At 26.9% G+C, this 20,658-nt stretch overlaps 1 protein-coding gene across 2 annotated transcripts in view; it reads left to right on the top strand.

The window, feature by feature from the left end:
- Positions 1–348: 348 nt before the first annotated feature.
- LOC122503089 (protein expanded) overlaps positions 349–20,658 on the top strand; it is a 133,773-nt gene continuing 113,463 nt past the window's right edge. For both annotated transcript variants that reach the window (XM_043613513.1, XM_043613514.1), the window contains exon 1: positions 349–803. The gene's annotated coding sequence lies outside the window, so the exon portion shown is untranslated. The remainder of the gene's footprint in view (positions 804–20,658) is intronic.

Consider the following 20,658-nt stretch of genomic DNA (forward strand, 5'->3'; position numbering starts at 1 on the left):
CCAAATTACAATTTGGTTCAGTGAAAAAAACTTTTTCCCTGAGTGAGCTACAGCATATTTAAATAAGAGGTATATAATTTAACTGGAATCCAAATTCCCTACATCCTTCAAGATCAAATTTTCATTTAAATGATTAGAAAACCCACACGCAAAACAATTTTTATAAAAAACTTATAAACTAAGTAGTTATTAAGATTGAAATTAGAGCTAGAAGGACTAATTAGGATAAAAACATGCAGAGAAGCCCGCGATCTAATGTACATTTTACGTTCTTCAGAGAGTGTGGTGATCTCGTATTCTCCAGGTAAGGCTAGATTTACAAGTGCGATCAGTTCGTGAACCGGTGTAAGGCGCGCACCAGTCACTCGCCGGTCTCTGGTGGAGTAGGTTGTTTGAAGTATATTATATTAATATCGAAAGTAAAATTTAATCAGAGACTTATTAAAAATGTGTCTGTTTGCAAATGATGTTCCATAGGTGCGTTACGGATAAAAATGTTGTTCAAAACTAATATTTCAAGTTTGAGTTTCTGAAAAATGGGTAGAAGTGAAGCGCGTTGGTTCGAGATTTAAAAAATTCCTATGTAGACGCGATCACGGCGTTTTTCACTGTGCGGTCTGTGCTGTGTGTATAAAACCTATATCCCCTTTCCTCAACGAGTGTTTGTTTCCTATGATCACCTGTTGCTGCTTATGCGATTCTTGTGTTACATTGGATTACTTGATTACATTACAACACCTACGGCTGCAGGATGTCATTTTGACACCGTAAGAATTATTCTTTTGGTGTTGCTTCTTTGAAAGGTAAACAAAAACAAATGTGCTCTTCATGCTTCTGGTCAGCACGTTTTTCATTATTTGACAGAAAATGAATTTAATGAGACCAGTAACGTAACTAAATAGTTCCTGCGGTGTTAGATCAGCTTGCATCAGGTTATCCCAATGCATCTTTCATCTTTAAGAATAACAAAAAAATTACATAAAATTTATTCATGAGCTTTTTTACCAAGTTTCAAATTCCGTAAAAACTTTATAGTTTTTGAAAAATTCTTTAAAATTTTTTGGACAATTTTAGAATTCTACAATAATTGAAGGTGTTTACTTCTTAATGCTTCTTCAAAAAAGCTTTGTTATTTCGAAGTGACTATTTGGCCCGCCAGGTAAGAAAATAAAAGCGGGCCAAATAGAGAGTGGTATATTATTTGGCCCGTCACAAATAAAAATTGCTTTTTTTATCTGATCTTCAGTTAATAATAAAATTAACTATAAAAGAAATAATAGTAAGTGCATTAACATATTTTATGCTTTTTATATCGTGAATTAATTTTTTTTTTTGCTTTAAGAATGTAAATAATATTTTTTTTGTGTTATTAACCTTAAAACACTCATGCGTAAAAAAGTGGTAAACATCCCAAAAATTGTCTTTATTAGCGGGAATTTTAAATCAAAATTTTTCTCGTTGTTAGATCAAAATTATTTGTTCAATTTATATTCTTTTTTGAAATCATATTAATTTGCAAAAATTGTAATATACATTTCATAAAGTCAAGATGAATGAAAACCTTTCCAATCGTCTTCTTTTATATTCTTGAAATAATCATTAATAACAAAAGTTTTACACCCAGAAAAAAGGTTCTTTGAATCAATGAAATTTGTGCATTGTTATAGGGTCACAAAAAAAGTTTCTTTGTTTTAATGAAATTATTTCTTTAACTGTTTTTTGTTAACTCAAAGAAATATTTCTTTGGATTTAACAAATCTTTTTTTAAGTCAAAGACATAAATAAATCAAAGAGATAATTCCTTTAAATGTTCTTGGCCATTTATTTGTCTTAAAGAAATTTTTCTTTGGATCAAAATTTCTTCTAAAAGTAGTTTGATTAAAAAAAATAAATATTTTATTTAAAAAAATATATATAGTAAACACAAATATTATTGTAAAACAATAAATGATATTATAACATAATAAATATAATATTCAATGTTATGGTTTCGTGAAAACTGTTATTTGAAAAGAATTGTTATACTAATTATAATAAATATACGAAAAAAGTTTTTTGTTATTTCTCTGCGTTAACAAAAAACAGTTAAAGAAATAATTTCTTTAAATCAACGAAACTTTTTTGACCCTATAACAATGCACAAATTTCGTTGATTCAAAGAAACTTTTTTTTGAAACAAAGAAGCTTTTTCTGGGTGTAAAACTTTTGATACATTAAAATTTCTACATTATAAAATATAACATTCTCTACATAATATTATGATAAAGCACATTGAAAATACTTAATATTTATTAGTATAATTTAAAATATATTTTAAAAGTTTCCAGAAAAATATTATTAAAATGTGTAAATTTTGATGGACAATCAATTAACACTATAAGAAAAAATATTTTATTATTACTTATTTTGAGCACTAACTAACTCTTAAGTTTCAAAATTAATTTTTATTTGAATTACTTATCATAAATTAATTATTATTTCAAGAATATAAAAGAAGGCGATTAGAAAGGTTTTCATTCATCTTGACTTTATGAAATGTATATTACAATTTTTACAAATTAATATGATTTCAAAAAAGAATATAAATTGAACAAATAATTTTGATCTAACAACGAGAAAAATTTTGATTTAAAATTCCCGCTAATAAAGACAATTTTTGGGATGCTTATCACTTTTTTACGCATAAGTGTTTTAAGGTTAATAACACAAAAAAAATATTATTTACATTCTTAAAGCAAAAAAAAAAATTAATTCACGATATAAAAAGCAAAAAATATGTTAATGCACTTACTATTATTTCTTTTATAGTTAATTTTATTATTAACTGAAGATCAGATAAAAAAAAGCAATTTTTATTTGTGACGGGCCAAATAATATACCACTCTCTATTTGGCCCGCTTTTATTTTCTTACCTGGCGGGCCAAATAAGTTACTTTTATTATTTGGCCCGCTTTGAAATATTAAAAAAAGCAGGTGGGCCAAATAAAAAAAGTAGCTTATATTGCCCGGCGACGGGCCAAATAGTCACTTCGTTTTAAAAATGGTGAAAAATTAAAATTATTTTTGAATTACTGAGATCGAAATCAATTTAAAAAAATCACAAATGAAAATTCACAATAAAATAAAGTTTTTTATAAGGAATTGATATAAAAAAATTAAAATAATACAAATTTCATTGCCTCTCGAAAGTGTCTAGGTACTGATGCTTTTACCTAAAAGAACTTTTTTTAAAATGAGATTATTTTTCTTTAGTGAGGCTGGATGTAGTCCGTAATGTTCTTTAAAACGAAAAATTGGAAATTCATTTTTTTAAGTTAATTTTCATAAGGGATTAACTTTTAATTTTTTAAATATAAGGATCAGAGAAGAAGGAATTTTATTATTTATTTGCTTTTTAAGATTGGGGGTTTATATAATAATATTAAGAGGGTGATCTTCAAATTCTTGTGAGAATAATCATATTAGTTTATGTAATTTGTGAGGCGATGGTAGTATAACGATTAGTGTTATTTAAAAATTATTTAACAGTATCAATTAAATGAATTCATTTTAGAGGACAGTTACACACAAATAATTTAAATTTGATCCGAAAATAATAATTATTACTTTTCGTTTTTAAAAACGTTGCTGACTTCAGCCTCACAATTTTCCAGTTTTACTCAAAATTCAAATTATTTTTTAAATATTAATCATTTTTTAATGTTGTTGAGCTTATTTCAATGCAATAACCGTTCGAACGCGTGGACGTACGCGCTCATATCAGTCGGACATCAGTGACCGGGCCAGAAGCGCCCATTGCTTCCCGACCTGAATTAGAGAGAGCGTCCGCGCTCTCAACCGGTTATTATGTATTAAACTATTTCTGAAATAAAGCAAAGAAAATAAAAAAATGATTAATTTTTAATCGTTTGAACTTCAATTTACAAATACATTGCGAATTAAAAACTTAATAACAAACACCAACACAAATTAATAATTTAAAATGCTTAATTTACAAAATTTAAATGCATTTTAAAAACCCAAATATTTTATACTTAAGTTTTTACAGTTTTTGTTTGTTAATTATTGTCAAAAATTCCTAAACAATATAAGAATTTTGAATTCCTATTTTTTTCTTTACCTTTTTCACCTATCTTAAAATAAAATAATATAACTTCAATTTTAATTATATATCAGAATTAACAATAAAAGATTTTGAATTTTTGTAGATAAAAATCCATCAAAACTATATTTTATAATCGGGTCGGGAATTTTTAAAAAAATGCGGTCTGGAAAATCTGAAAAAGTTGTGGAATTTAAAATCATACTTTGTGGCAAGCCTGATTATATAAAGAAAATGTAACATTTTATTTTATTTCAACGACTTGATGAGATGTATATGGCTTTATTTAACTTTATACGATATATATTGTATTAATTACTGTATTTTTAATGGTTGTCCTCGTGGTATTTACCTAGGACATAATAAATATATTCTATTCTATTCTATTCTATTCTATTCTATTCTATTCTATTCTATTCTATTCTATTCTATTCTATAATTGCAATATTTTGAAAAAACATTGGAATGTATGAATAGCTAAAAAATAAATAATATATTAAATTAGTCCACTAATAATCTAATAATCGCGCCATTATTATTGCCATTAAAAGTATACTTATTTATGATATATTTAACCTCTTATTATACACTGACAATTGAAAAAATGATTATTATTATCAATATTATTAAGGGTTCCTACAGAACCTCGAAATTGTGAAGAAGGCCTGATATTTTTCAAGTTCCCTTTCTTCTTTTTAGTAATTTCAAAATTTAATAAATACTATTTTATCACATAATTTTTTATTATTTTCTCAAAATTTCAAAATTTTTTAGACTCACAATTTTTGAAATTGTAAAATTCTTTCATGCAGTTTTTTAAATTTTTGTGCCAAAACATACAATCTTATTTTTAAAGAATGCGCTAAACTTTAAATTAACTTTAAAGACGTAAAAGTTATATATATATTCAAAACTTTTAAAAATATTACCTGAAAACCCTGAAAAAATCTAGAAATTTGAATCTTTTTTTGTAATAGGAACTCTGTATTTAAAACACTTTCTATATTTAAAATAATTACGTTTTTATAGCATGAGAAGATAGAGCAATTTAGGATTCATATTAAAACTATATTGAACTGTTTTACTATAGCCATTTAAAATATAAGTTTACAACTTTTGATTCTAGTTCGGTTATGTTTTAAAAAATTAATGTTTTATTGCTTCCTCATAAAGGAAGCTTTGTATTAGCAAAATTTTGGATTGTCATTTTTTGACATATTTATAAATTTTTTTTTATTATGCCTAATACTTTAGTACTTTATATATGCACAGGAACTCCCCGTATAAATGTTCTAAATAAATAAAAAAAAATTTCGACGTATTTTGAACTCAGAAGTCCAAAAAACGGATTTTAAAAAAATTTGTCCCGATGGGTGTGTGTGTGTGTGTGTGTACTAACATTACATTTGCCTCAATATCTCAGAACGAGAAAGAGCTAAAGGCCTCAATTTTTTTTAAATTGTAGGTCTCCCCGGGGGACATAAAATGAGAGTATTTTCAGCCCGATCCATGAAGTTTAACTATTTTTTTTTTGCATTTTTCATTTAGTAAAAAAACGTTTTTTGGACATAACTTAAAAAAATGGAAGGACACTTATAAATCTTTTTCTTTAGTTTTGTAGAGTTTTTTCACACGCATCTTTTGAGCCCTATTTGAACATTTTTCGTCCATATTAACCGGAGATATTAAACTTTTAAAAATCAAAAATTTTGGAAAATAAGACTTTTTTAAAAATTTTGTTAAAAAATGTAAAAGTTTAGTTTTGTATTTAGTTTTGCAGAGTTTTTTCAGACGCATCTTTTGAGCCCCAATTGAACATTTTTCGTCCATATTAACCGGAGATATTAAACTTTTAAAAATCTAAAATTTTGAAAAATAAGACTTTTATAAAATTTTTTTAAATTATGTAAAAGTAACTTCAAAAAATTATTACTAAGTTGAAGAGCATTAAAAAACGCTTCGATTGACCTATTTTTGAACCTGATTCGGGCGGAAATTATGAAATTATTGGTATTTGAAAAAGTCAAAAATTGTGGAAAATATCATTTTTTCAACATTCCTGTTTATTAATTTATGTGTAATTATTAAACTATTATTACCATCTTATAGAATATATAAAAACACATTTCTTGGACCAAGATTTAATGATTTTTAACCCTTTTATAAAAAGTAATTCTTATATTTCAATTATTATTATTTCTATGAGGAAGCAAAGTGTTCATGAAATGAACACCAAAATTATAAAAATGTACAACTTGGCAGCGGTTTTTTTCTTTACAATTTGATTAAAAATTGTTAAATCACATCGTTGATCTCTGTGGTATTTGAGGTAAAAAAGCCAATTCAAGCACCCGATTGAAAAAAACCATTTAATATTATGTGATATTCATTTGTTTTTTTATATTAACTTCTTCATTTGATATAAAGAGCCTCGTGTTTACGTAAGAAAATTAATTGAACTCGACGAAAATTAGTCCTTTTATGGGATGCAAGAAATGTTCTACAAGGAAAAAACAATCATGTTTAAAATTTTTAATTAAAATTCTTAAAAAAAATTAATTAGTCTTTTTTAAATTATAAAAAAATCCTCTTAAGAAATTCAATTATTTTCGAAAAAATACATTACATAATATTTTTAAAAAACTAATTCTTAGAATTGATTTATCATAATTTTTTAATTCATTTATCTTCAAACAAAGTAAATTAAAATTTACAGAAATTTACTTTTTTTAGACTTATTAAAATTTCAAAGAAATCATGTTCACATTCATAATTAAAATTCTGTTTAAATTTGATTATTTTTTTATATTTTTCAAAAATTCAATTCATTATTTTTGTAGGATTTTAACAAATTTTAATAGTTTTAGGGTTGCCACAAGTCAGGGAAAAGTGAGGGATTTTTATTAAAAGTACCTACTCGAAAAATTTAATTTTTAGAATTTATAAGAAAATTCAATTTTTTCAAAAATTTTTTTAAAATCGTCGTCAACATTTTAATTATCTTTATAAATAGCAAAATTCTTTGTAAAATTCAATTATATTTTCATAAATAACAATATTCATCACAAGAATTAAATTATTTTCAAAGAATCAAAAAAAGTGGTAGTCAACATTTCAATTATCTTTGTAAATTACATATTTGCAAAATTCTTCGACAAAATTATTTTTATAAATTTTAATAAAATTCATTGCAAAATTCAAATCGTTAGAAAATAAATTCGTCTCAAGAATTCAATTATTTTTAAAAGTAATAAAATTCAATTATTTTCAAAAAATTTAATAATATTTCCCAAAAGAATTCAATTATTAAACAGAAATTTTGACAATATTTTACACGATCATTCAATTATTTTGCAAAAAAATAAAGATTTCACAGGAATTTCAATTATTTAAAATTGCTTATGCATAAATTTTTTCGAAAAAAATCAAATTTTTTAAAATTTGGCATTAAATTCTTCGCAGTATTTCAATTATTATTTTTATAAATAACAATATTGATCACAAGAATTCAATTATTTTAAAAAATTGTAATAAAATTTATTGCAAAATTTAAATTATTTTCAGAAATTGTTCTCAATTCAATAATTTGTACCTACATATATATATTATTTTAATGAAATTTCCGAAAAGAATTCAATTATTTAAATACAATTTTGACAAAGTTCTACACAAATATTCGATTATTCTCTAAAATAATGAAAATTTTACAAGAATTCAATTATTAAAAATCAAATTTGCATAAATTTTTTCGAAAAAACCAATTGTTTGAAACTTTATGTATAAAATTCTTTACAATATAATTTAATTTTTTCATAAATAATAAAACTCATTGCACAATTTTAGTTATTTTTAATAAAATTTCAATCGAATTCCTTGAAAACTGTAAGTATTCCTAAAAACTTTATTAAAATTTGTCGAATGAATTCAATTATTTAAAAATTTGTTGATAGAATTATGTATTAGAATTCAATTTTAAGAATCATTTAATTATTCACTAAATTATCTGTTTGTTTTTAAATAATTGAATTCTCGTAGAATTTTCTAATAATAATTGATTTATAAATGAATTTCAGTTAAAGTTTTAGATATAATAATTAAATTTTGGAGAAGTTACTAATAATTCCAATTTTTAGAAATAATTGAATTTTGTAAAAGTTTTAAATTAAAGTCTTTGAAAATTAAAATTTTTCATACTTTTATGAATGTATTAAAAAAATACAAAAATACAAATGTATTTAAAAATTCTAAAAGAACTTTTGCAAAAATTATTAAAAATAATTGATTTAAAGAAGAATTTTATTTAATAATTTTAGAAATTAATAATTGAATTGAAACGATGAAAATAATTTTAAGGAAGTTACAGTAACAATATTCTTATATTATAATATAAAATAATGATTTTATTACTCGGTCACCTTTAATTATTATAAAACACTCTTTCAAGGTATTGAATTTAAAATTTTTTAAATCTTTTTTCCTATGAAAATATAAATTAGATAGAACATTATTTTTTGAGTATTTAATTATTTTTAGAGTGCATCAGAATATCCTTTAGGGTCAGGGAAAAAGTCAAAATTTTGTCTGGAATCCGAGACCTGTAATATATCATTTAACATTGGTTCAGTTCGATACGGAGCAAAGATGAGTCCAGTTTCTCTGTAATAGCAGCAAAGCGTACTATTAAATTAAATTTCAATGTGAATTACTTTCTTCGAATCTTAAGCAAACATATTAAATGAAAAAATAAATGAACAATACAATTGCTACAATTTTATTGCGACTGATTGATATGAATTTATTTTAAGCTATCGTAAATTTTTGAGAAATATTTGAATCGGTCTATACTTACGGAATAGGAATTCGAAGAATGTATACGTATATATAACTTGAAGGGAAATGGGCCTGCGTAGCAGGTATATTCTAAAAGAAGTTGTAAATTTAGAGAAAGAAAGAACAGGTCTGCTTGAAGTAATTTGTTCTGCATCAGGTGTGTATTGTATTCTTTTGGGTAAATAGAAAATGGTAGAAATTTGTGTACATGTAGACCTCGGCGAATAAGTTTTATTTGTTCAGGAAACCTGACAATTATGACTGTGGTAAAAACAGATAAGCAATTTGATAAAATCTACGCAACTAATATAGATTTTTAAAAACCTGTAATTTTTACTTTTAAACATGCTTCTCATCTCTGTTTCATTATAAAAATGCACTTCTTCATATATTTACTGTAAAATCGTAAAAAGTGTATACTTTTCATTTAGGAATGTTCAAATTATGAAACTTCGATATTATCATTAAATTTTTATAAACTTCTCATTTCTCGAAAAATGCAAAAAAAACTACATTTAAAAATTTTTGTTGCCAGGAAAAATTTATTTAAACCTGAATATAATAACTGTCTAATAAATTACTATATTAATTTATAATTTACAGAAAAAAAAGTAAAAATAAAATTTAGATATAAAAAATTTGTTCTACAGAAACATGTATCAAACAATAATTATTCTCTTATAGAAATTGCACTAAAAAGAAAATTAGGAGAAAGTGGGATAAAACCACATACAGAAAAGGAATTTTTTGTTTATAAAGTGTGTCAGGAATCAGGTAGTAATTTTAAAAATGTAGGTATACTTAAAGATAGAATGTTATTTAAAAGTATATTAAATTACTGCTTTATAAGTTTACTTAAATATAGCACGTAATATTACTGTAACGTTACTGTAATATACAGTAACCTATTTTGTAAATTTTTCAAATATTTTTAATCAAAAGTTTAGTCTCTAAAAATTTTTTAATTTCTTTCGTGGTATTGTGGCCTTTGGTCATGAAGTTTAAATAAAAATTTAAAATAGGTACCTATTTATTATTAACATGGTTGCAACCATCTTGGGCAACCAGCGTGTCCAAGATGAATTAAGATAGTATCACAGTCGCCAAATTGCTATTGCACGTCACCCAATATTTTTTCTGTGTACCAGTCAGGTAGCAGTGAGTGGTTCAGTACCTGTCACTGCTACCAGACTGGTATTATATCCCTTATTCCCTTGCCGACCGCGACCGCGCACTCTTCCCTTTATTGCAGGGAGGCTTTAAATTTTTCAATCTTTTCATTTTGAATCAACAGACGAGGTCCACGGTAGGCCTGTGCGGTTAACCGGTTAACTGGTTATAAAACCGGTTATTGTCATAACCGGTTAACCGGTTATAAAATTTTTGAGCAAACGGTTAACCTTTTTTCGGTTATTTTGAAATAACCGGTTATTTAGGAATAACCGGTTATTTTAGATTAACCGATTGTTTATTCATTTTCTATTTTCAAAAAACATAAAATTAGTGTGTGCAATTAAACTCTATGTGCTTAAGGGGACCGTACACCACTTTTGCGTGTTTTTTCAACATTTATTTTTTCATAGTAAAATGTATCGAAACACTGGGCTCTTTTCACACATATTAACATACATGTTGAGGATTAGGAAAAAAATATTTTTTTATTTATTCTGCCCTTCATGGAGACAAAATGGCGGCTGAAGTGATTGTCCGGAAAAAACTGGTTGACACGATATCTCTGTTTCAAAATGTCGGAAACAAAAAATCAAAAGAATTTCTTAAAATATATGTCAGTGAACCAAAAAAAATGAATTTGAATAAAAAATGAGAAAATGGCGGCGGTTTAAATTTTTTGTACCCCTTTTCAACCCCTAAAACGGTAAAAAATGGGTTAAAAATGGATGTAGAATGTTGGTTGTGGTTCAGGCCATAGCCACTGATATATATTTTAAGAAATTCTTTTGATTTTTTGTTTCCGACATTTTGAAGCAGAGATAACGTGTCAACCAGTTTTTTCCGGACAATCACTTCAGCCGCCATTTTGTCGCCATGAAGGGCAGAATAAATAAAAAAATATTTTTTTCTTAATCCTCAATATGTGTGTTAATATGTGTGAAAAGAGCCCAGTGTTTCAATACATTTTACTATGAAAAAATAAATATCCTTCCTGGAAAGGAAGAAGGATATTTTTAAAAATCAAACATGTTCTTAAAGGTTTTTAGGGACGCTGATTACTAATTCGAAGTAGTTTTCAAAATTCAAAATGTTGGATCCAATATGACGAACAAATTTTTTTAACTTCATTGAATGAACTAGAAAACTGTTATTCGGGGGTTTTTTGGGTCACTCATTACAAATTAAATGTTAATTTTTCAAAATTTTATTTTATATATATGTTATATTTTTTGTCATCTTTCGGTCACTTATATTTAGAAAATAATTCAGCTATTTCAAAGGAAAAATGTACTGCAATAATCAGTATCACAAGCATCCTCAGATATTATATAAACCCAGGTGCGAATTTCGGTCGGCCGCCACAGTTGGAACGTCGGGCCAAAGTCGGGCCAACTGTGGCAGCCGAAGTTTCGGCACCCAAAGATGGACCGACTTTGGTTGAAAGTTTCTCCAAAAGTTGGGCCAACCGTGAATGCTACCCCCTAGTAGAAATTTGTCGTGGCATGACTAGATTTATTCAAGTTACTGTACAGTTTCAGTCATGGAAGTTTAATCTAGCTTAACTGGCGAATTACTAGACAGCTACTGCATAACACTGTTAAAGAAAATATAAAGTTGAACTTGATTATTACTGCATAGAAGTCCTGTACAGTTATTTTCATGGCACTATCGAGACGTTTCGAGAAATTATGTTCCAAAGTTTGTCGTGGCGTTAGCGCTACCGCCAGTTTCAGTAACTAAACAGTTGTGTATTGACATTTTCGAAATATTTTCTATAAAATAAATCTTTTGGTTTTACAGTTTATAGTTTTTATAATTTTAATTTTGTTCTTTTATTTTACTGTTGACAACTAAATAACAAATTTTTTTAAATTCATTTAATATTAAAATTTTGATTTAATAATAAAAATTTCTTTTAAATCAAAATTTATTTTTAATGAAAATTCCTTTAGAAAAAAAAACTTTTTTAAAATTCGCTTTAATTAATTAAGTTAATTAAAATAACTAATTTTTTAAATTCAGAAGACAATTTCTTTTCAAGATTATATACTCTTATTATATGTATAAATATTAATTTAACAAACCTGTTACATACAAAAAGTTAGAATTGGTCCAATAAAGTGTGGTTATGTTTTACATTGATGTATTGACGTTGACATATGTATAGCTCTCCGATCTGTATAACAGAACTGTCTATAATTAATAACAGTAGCCAGTAACAATTTATTACTAATTCCTTACGGAAAAAATAGACCTAGTTATACCCGCGAATTATTTCTTTCAGTGTATACACTGATGTATTTATGGAAAATGTCTACATAACACTGTTCAGTTGCTGGACTGACGGTAACGCTAACGCCACGACAAACTTTGAAACATAATTTCACGGAACGCCTAGACAGTACCATGAAAATAACTGGACAGACAGAACTTCTATACAGTAATAACCAATAAGTTCAACTTTAGAGTGTTACGCAGTAGCTGTCCAGTAATTCGCCAGTTGAGCTACAAAAGATGAAAAAGGGAACTGCTTTACCTGCCGGTAGAGTATGGTTCTTATTTTTCCGGAATCGTCCATCGACTAGAACGGCCGTGATGCGTAAGCGTGCGTTTAGGTATTTCGTCCCAGTGTGACCCGAGTTCGCTCCCCGATACCGATAGATATTTTTCGTTTGAACTGAATTAGTTCTTCATATTAGGTTTTACTTATAAGTTTGTAGTGTGATAAAATAATAATTTTTATTTCAGTGTTGTGCTTAATTCAAGGAAAAAGTGAATGTTGTTTAATCCTTTCTTAAAAAAGACATGGAGTGGAAAGGTCGAATGTATCGAAAAGTATCGAAGTAAAGAATGGGCAATGAGAATGTAAAATCTTAATAGAAGGGTGTTTTTAAAATTGTTTGTACATGTGAAGGTGGCGCTGCAGTCGTATGTTATTTAAAAAGAGCGCGAATATATAAATTTTATTTTTGTTAAGAGAAAGTACTTATAATAAATCTTATTTTGCATTGTCAAAAAAAAACGTCAACATTTCAAATATAAATAAGCAAATTATTAACTGAAAAAATTTGAATATTATTATTAATGAAATAATGGACTTGGACAATGGACATATAAAAACTAGCACCGTAGACGGTCGCTTGCGGCCGTCGGAGGAGCTAGTGTAAAAAAATGACATGTCAGGGTGTCTACTAACCGGGAAAACCGGGAAATAACCGGGAATTTTATTTGACCGGGAATTAGCCGGGAATTTTATACCGAACCGGGAATTTTTTCACAAAAATTAAAAAAGTTTTATTATTTTAATTTGTTTTTAAAAAATCAATTTTTATTTCAATTTTTATAGATATTTATACTGTTCTCTAAATTTAAGTTACCCAGGAGGAAAAGTCGGACGAATGTCGGGTTATACAACCGCCTGGGATCCGCGCCCGTACGGACCGCCAGCACCGATGGTCTGTACCGATTCGGATCCTAAAATGCAACCGGCGCGGAACAGATTAGGCTCCGACTTTTGGATCCGCCTTTCTACTTTCGTCAGTACTGGCGCGGTACTGGATTTGTTCCGCCTGCAGATTTCATTCTTCTACGCGCGTCGGAAGAATGACGGATGTTAGGTCTGTACTGGCTCAGTGCTGGGGCGGATCCGACTGCGGATCTCGTCATTTATTGTTATAGTTTACATTATCAGTATAATCATAAATTTATTTTATTATTATAATTAATTATTACAATAACTAATTGCATTTATTATAATATTATTATTAGTTAACCAATAAATAAATTAATAGTATTCATGCAAAGGAAGAATATAAGAAACTTAATTTTTTCATTATATATATATAAAAATCCAACTTTATTAATGTGCAATTAAATAAATAATTTTTAATAAATAATATATTAATTTGAAAGAAGTAAAATATATTTAACTTGAAAGAAAATGTGATCAATATATTATAATGCCTACAATAAATACCTAACATATTAAATACAATATATAAAAAAGAGATTATTATTAATTAATTTATTATTAATTAATTAATAATCTCTTTTTAATTTAAACAATATATTAAGTAATTATTTATTGACACTTTTCTGCAAATTAAATAATTAAAAAAATGTGTTGTGCATTAAAATTTTATTCAATTTAATACTATTACTTATATGTTATAAATTCACTGTAAAAACAAAGTCTTCCTTTAAGCCCGAAATTTGTCTTTTTTCAAGGTGTAAACGGAAGTAGACCATGTTGGCTGAATGTCAGTAATGATTAGAAGTTTAAAAAGAATACTCCCCAATTGATACAAGTAAGGTGTTAAATAAACTGAAATTCAACTGTAAGCTAGTAAGAAAGCTAAAATTTAGCCAAACCATCTAGCTAAATTTCAGCCTTCTTACAAGCTTACAGTTGAATTTCAGTTTATTTAACACCTTACTTGTATCAATTGGGGAGTCTTTCGTTTACACCTTGAAAAAAGACAAATTTCGAGCTTAAAGGCGGTGTCAAAGTCGATGCGATTTTTCCATTGAAGCTCAATGCAAAAATCCAATCCACTTTGACACCGCCTTAAAGAAAGACTTTGTTTTTACAGTGTATGTTCATATTCTTGAATTTTATTAAAATAAACATATGTCACATCTAATTTCTTATAACAAACAATATAATATTCTTCAAGATAAAGAATTAAATGCTAATGCACATATATATACAGTACTGGCTATTTGTATATACAAGAGGCCATTTAAACAAAAGAAGAAGAATGCACATATATATTAGGTGAAATTAAGATTATAAAATGTTTTTGTAAACTTGTTTATAATCGAATTAAAATATTAACATACTAATAAAACTAAACTTTCTGTCTAAGATTCACCAATTATAAATATAATTTATGGACTTATATATTATTAATAAAACACGAGTCAAAAGTAAACCGACAAACCAGCGACGCGACGCGCTATTCAGACTTTTCACGTTTGCAAATTGCGTCCCTTGTGACGTCACAATCAACTGTTTCAGCCTCGCCAGACTTACAGTCAGCTGTTAGCCTACCTTATTAGAAGTTAATTTCATATAACTTTTTATTAATACCATTGGATCTGAAATTAAATCCGGTGTATTACAAATAAATTACAAACTGAGTTTTATTTCAGTAAGAGTACAACTAACTTTAATTTTCAGTTAGTTTTTATGATTAAATAAAGTTGATAGCTTAAGATAAGTCAAAAATTAAAACTAGCCACCATTAAATTTAAGACTTTGTTTTTACTGTGTTGTTTTGCAGTGAAGTTATGTTCATATTATTCGATATATTATGTAATAAAATATTAAAAAACATAATAATAAAAATATAACATTTTTTTTTAAACGAAATATTGAAATATTCATAAATACACATTCAGTAAAGTATTGAAAATATACCGGTATTACATCAGTTCGTATTTCCAAATTGCCTATTGCCGCGTAGTAATTTTACAATTTTTATTTCAGCTAGTGAGACTTGAAAGCATTTAAGGTTTGAGAGTTCCATGCGAGCGTAGCATAGTGGTTAGCGTGCGAGATTTCGGTGCGTAAATATTCGGTTAGGCGTAGGTTCGTACCCCCAAGCGTTAGGATTTTTCAAATGTGTATGTAATAAAAAATTGCGTTTAAGTGTATAAAGAAATAAAAAAATGTGTAAAGTGAACTGTCAATGAATTGTCATCCGTATTTATCTTTTGCAATTAATTATTATTTTTTATTGATATTTGTTGAAATTATCATTTTGATCCGAGCCGGTTGTCAGGCGGTAGAATGCCAGCATTGCCAGCGCACATCTGGCTAGGAAATGAAAGATCCGCAGTCGGTACAGTGCCGGGTCCCAGCCGGTTGAATTATACACGGAACGGCTCTTCGCGGCCGGTTACCGGGCGGTAGAATGCCAGTTCCGAGACGGATGGCCAGCCAGCTCCTGGCCAAGTCATCTTTTGGTAGAATACCAGTTCTCGGGCGGTAGGCAGGCGGTTCCCAGCCAGTACCACTACTCCGGCGTCGGTACAGGCGAGGATCCGCGCCGGTTGCAAATTTCCCACTGGGTAGTTAAAAATAATTAATTTGATGATAAAAAATCAGTTACCAATTCAAATATATTATGTAAATAAATTTAAAAAAAATTATGGAGTTAATAGAAATATTGTGAAATTCGACTGAAAATATGTAATTAAATTTGTTAAAGAAATTCATTAGAAACTTTTTAACAAATAGAATTTTCAAAGTATTTTAATTTAATAATTGATTAATAATTGAATATTATAAAGAGTAAAATTCTAATGTATTCATGTTTCTTACTGCGAAGATTAATAATTAAAGTTTTTATTAGTTAATTTAAAAAAATATACATACTTAAAATTGTTTAATAAAATTGAACTTTCGCAAAATTTTTTTTAAATCTAAAAAATAAAATTGTTGTAATTTTTTAATTCTATTGTTCCAAGATAATTGAATTTTTCTAAACAAATCATTGAAATTTTTTTACTTTTTTTGAAAAATAATTGAATTTTTTTAAAGAATTTTATTTAAATTTTTCGAAAATAATCAAGGGAAGATAGTGACCATAATTATAATTTTATTTTTAAAATTTTAAGTCCCTCTTACAGTTTTAAATCAATTTTTTGCTTCTAAAAATTATACTATTCTATTATTATTTAATAATTATAATTATTGAACTTCTCTTAAATTTTTATCATTTTAAATTTCTGAATGTTCAAATAAATGATATTTATTTATTTCTTGAGCAAATTAAATGTTTATTACATATTAAGTAAATAATTAATTATTGCTGCTTATTATTTTCAAAAATTTTAATAAAATTCTTCACAAAAATTAAATTATTTTCATAAATAATAGCATTCTTTGGAAGGATTCAATTATTTTTATAAATAGTAAAATTCTTTGCAGAAGTTCAATTATTATCAATGTAATTTTATTAAAATTGAAAAATACAATTTTCAACTATAATTATAAAGAGACAAGATTATTTTTAAAAACTTGAAAAAATTCTTTGTTTAATTCAAGTATTTTCCAAGTTTTTAATTAAAATTATTGAAAAAAACATTATTTTCAAAAAATTTAATGATTTATTTATGTTTGAAATCAAATTTAAATTTAAATTTGATATGAAAAAAAAACCGGGAAAAACCGGGAAATAACCGGGAATTTTGTTAGACGAAAATAGTAGACACCCTGCATGTGTACGAGAATCAGTAATGTTTATAATTTTTTTTAATTATGTAGTTATTTAAAAATAATTTTACAGATAATTTATTATAAATCATTTATTATACGGAACAATAGATACACCAACAGTAAAAATGTAGTTTCCTAAAATTTTAATTGATTTAATTTGTTCACTGAGAGAAATGGATAGTCAGATTTTGATGTTAAAAAGATGATGTTACACGATACTATCATTATGCTACTGCACTGAAAAAAATTCTTAGTAGATTTGACTACTTTTTAACTACTTTCCTTAGTTCAATAAGTCCCCAAAGATAATTTTGAACTTACATTAATTATCAGATATGTAGTTGAATGAAGTGATAATACAGTTGCATTAACTACTTTTCTTAGTTAAATAGGAACCAATGACAGTTTTGCAGTAGAATTAACTGCTGATATGTAGTTAAAGTTACTAAGATAACTCAGTAATAAAGTAACTACTGAAAATGGTAAAATAAAATTATTTATAATTTATTATAAATATTATCGAGTTGTATTTTTTTATATTTCCCCCTACCCACTTTTGTTTACCTATACCTTATTTATTTAATGTCTATATACCTAACGGAGAAAAATCTCTAAACGTCGGGAGTTGAACGCTCGACCCTAACATTCGTAAACCGATAACCTAACCACCTAACCACGCTCGCCCGCTTCGATGAGTTGCTTAATACTTATAGGCATTCCAGACACAGTTCAACTGATAACTGTAGTTAATTTTACTACTTAAAGTAGTTGCATTTACAACTTTTCACAGTTGATAATCTTCTATAAAAATCTATAACATAAATTACATGGAAAATAATTCAACTCCTCGAAGAAGTAAAAACTACTACAAAATTAGTCTATCGAACTACTTTAAGTAGTAGAATCTACTACTTTCTGTAGTCATTTCTATAACATACCTGCAGTTACAAAGTTAACTGTAAAATTACATTAATTTAATTAATAATTTTTAACTACATAAAACAGTTAAAATAAGTATCAAAAGTAGCCAGACTTACTAAAAAAGTAGTTCGTTTTATTACTTTTTACTCTACTAAGGGGATGTAGTTGAAAATGTCTCATGTATTTTTTTCAGTGTGCCAACCATCACAGATGCTAAAAAAAAATATAGTTATGCTACCCCGTACTACCAAGATGTTACTCCTGATGATATTGATGGTAACGGTGACTATCTAGATAGCTGTCTGTATACGTAGCATTAAAGATGGTCACCCTAACCAGAATTATGTTACCCACTACTATAAATTTCTCTCCGTGTTGACAAAAAAATTTAGCGTTATATTTTCAAATTTGTACGTGTTTAATACGAAACGTCAATATAAAGAAAGTTTTGACATTTCCAAGTGAATTATTTTGTATAGTTTTTTACAGGACTGATGATCAGAATTAGCGTGACATCACTTTATAGTTTTTAGCCAGTTTAACTGTAAAGTGCCTCGAAATTTTCCAGTGGAACTGTCCAGTGCCCTTAAAGATAAAAAAAAAGCCTTTTGAAAAATTGTAATTAAAATTTTTTCAAGAAAGTTAAAATAATTTATAAAAAGATTAATTTTTAATTATTTGTAAATGTTACTAATTGAAATAAATTTTATGATTAAAAGAATTTTATTTTTTTTTACTTTTAAAAATTATTTAGAAATATAATCCTATTTTTGAGGAATTTTAAATTAAAATTTAGAAAATAATTGAATTTTGAAAAAATTTAGAATTGAAGTTATTAGCAGAGGATAAGAAAAAAGTTTTTTTTTGAAAATAAGGAAAAAGTTAAATTAAAATTTTTGTGAATCGTTTGTAATGAGTTTTTTAGTCGTTAAATATTTCGGTAGCTACTTTTTTACTACTTTTTTCAGTCTTAAAGCCTTACTTTTTGGGTTTAACCGTATTTAGCACTTTTAATTTAAATTTTAGCTGTAACGTTCTTAAATATGAATAGTAGTCGAACGTAGCGTTCCAGGTATACAGCCTGTATAGTTGAATTTCCTTGGGATGAACAGGATAATCAACTATTTTATGCTTGTTGCTTAATATGCAGGGATAAACCCTTTTCATTTGAGCGATGGGTCGTTCTTCGCTTATAAGTCACGCAAGGAGTAAAAAAACCTAGATTTAATGGATATATCCAAAAAGACTATTATAATTTCAAATTTAAAAATAAAGTAGAGTCATCACCTGAGGCCAGTTCTTCCACTTTGAGTATAATAATTCATAACAGTATTTACTTGATTTATTTGTTTCCAAAGATAATATCACGGAAGCTGAAAACCTGGCGTATTGAGACTTTTATAAATCACAAGGCTTTGCATTTATATGCAGAAAGTAATAATCTCTTATTCCAACAAATGTTCCTTGATAGAAAAATTGCAAAAACTATATTAAACTGTCATGAAAAGACAGTTATTCATGTCTTTTAAAAATTTTAAAAACTTTAAATTGTTTTTGAATTTTTCTCCACCTTAGAAACTTTGAAGTCAACCATGAATTTTTAAACAAAATATTTCATTGTTTTCATTTCTAACAATATTTCTGGTGTATTTTAACTGAATTTAATTTAAAATAATTATTCAAAATAAAAGTCTTCTCCAAAAACTTAAGAGAAGAAACTATAATTGCCTATAGAATTACGATTCCGTTAAAAACATTTGAAGATATTAAGAACATTACCGTAACAAAAGAACTCATTCTTTCAATAAGGAATGCAAGGTGGAAAAAGGAAAAGCGTGGTTTATTCGTACAATAAAAGTTGCGCTATATCTGAACATATCGCGTATATACCTAATACCTTATACTACATGACTTAGAATGTGATCTTGGGCAAAAAATATTTTTAATAAAAGAAAGATTCGTTTCTTCGTCACCATAAATACACTAAGCTTAATTTTATTAAAGTCATTTTATATCCAAATTGTCAATTTTTGGATCTGAATTGTTAACCATATAACAGGAATCACAGATGGTCCCCTTTTCCCCTTTTTGTCCCCTTATTTTAATTTTATCACCTTTTTCCTCTTTTTTTCCTAATTTTTCCCCTTTTTCACCTTTTTCTAATAAAAAATAAACAAGTTTATATTGTTTTGAAATCTTTTTCAAAGTGTAATTGAGGGTTCATGGGCAATAAGGGGACGCGCAGGCTTTTCGTTAGCCCCTCGCGCAGCCGCAGAATCGCTGTACGCGGGGACTTTCACTTCCATGCGTATCCCCTTATTGCACGCGAACCCTCAATTATAAAATTTAGACTCAATGTTATAGAATTCAGTGAGTTTTATTTTTGATTTAGATTATTAACACCACA

This window comes from Leptopilina heterotoma, unplaced genomic scaffold (assembly GCF_015476425.1).
Source record: "Leptopilina heterotoma isolate Lh14 unplaced genomic scaffold, ASM1547642v1 Lhet_243, whole genome shotgun sequence".
Lineage (NCBI taxonomy): Eukaryota > Metazoa > Arthropoda > Insecta > Hymenoptera > Figitidae > Leptopilina > Leptopilina heterotoma.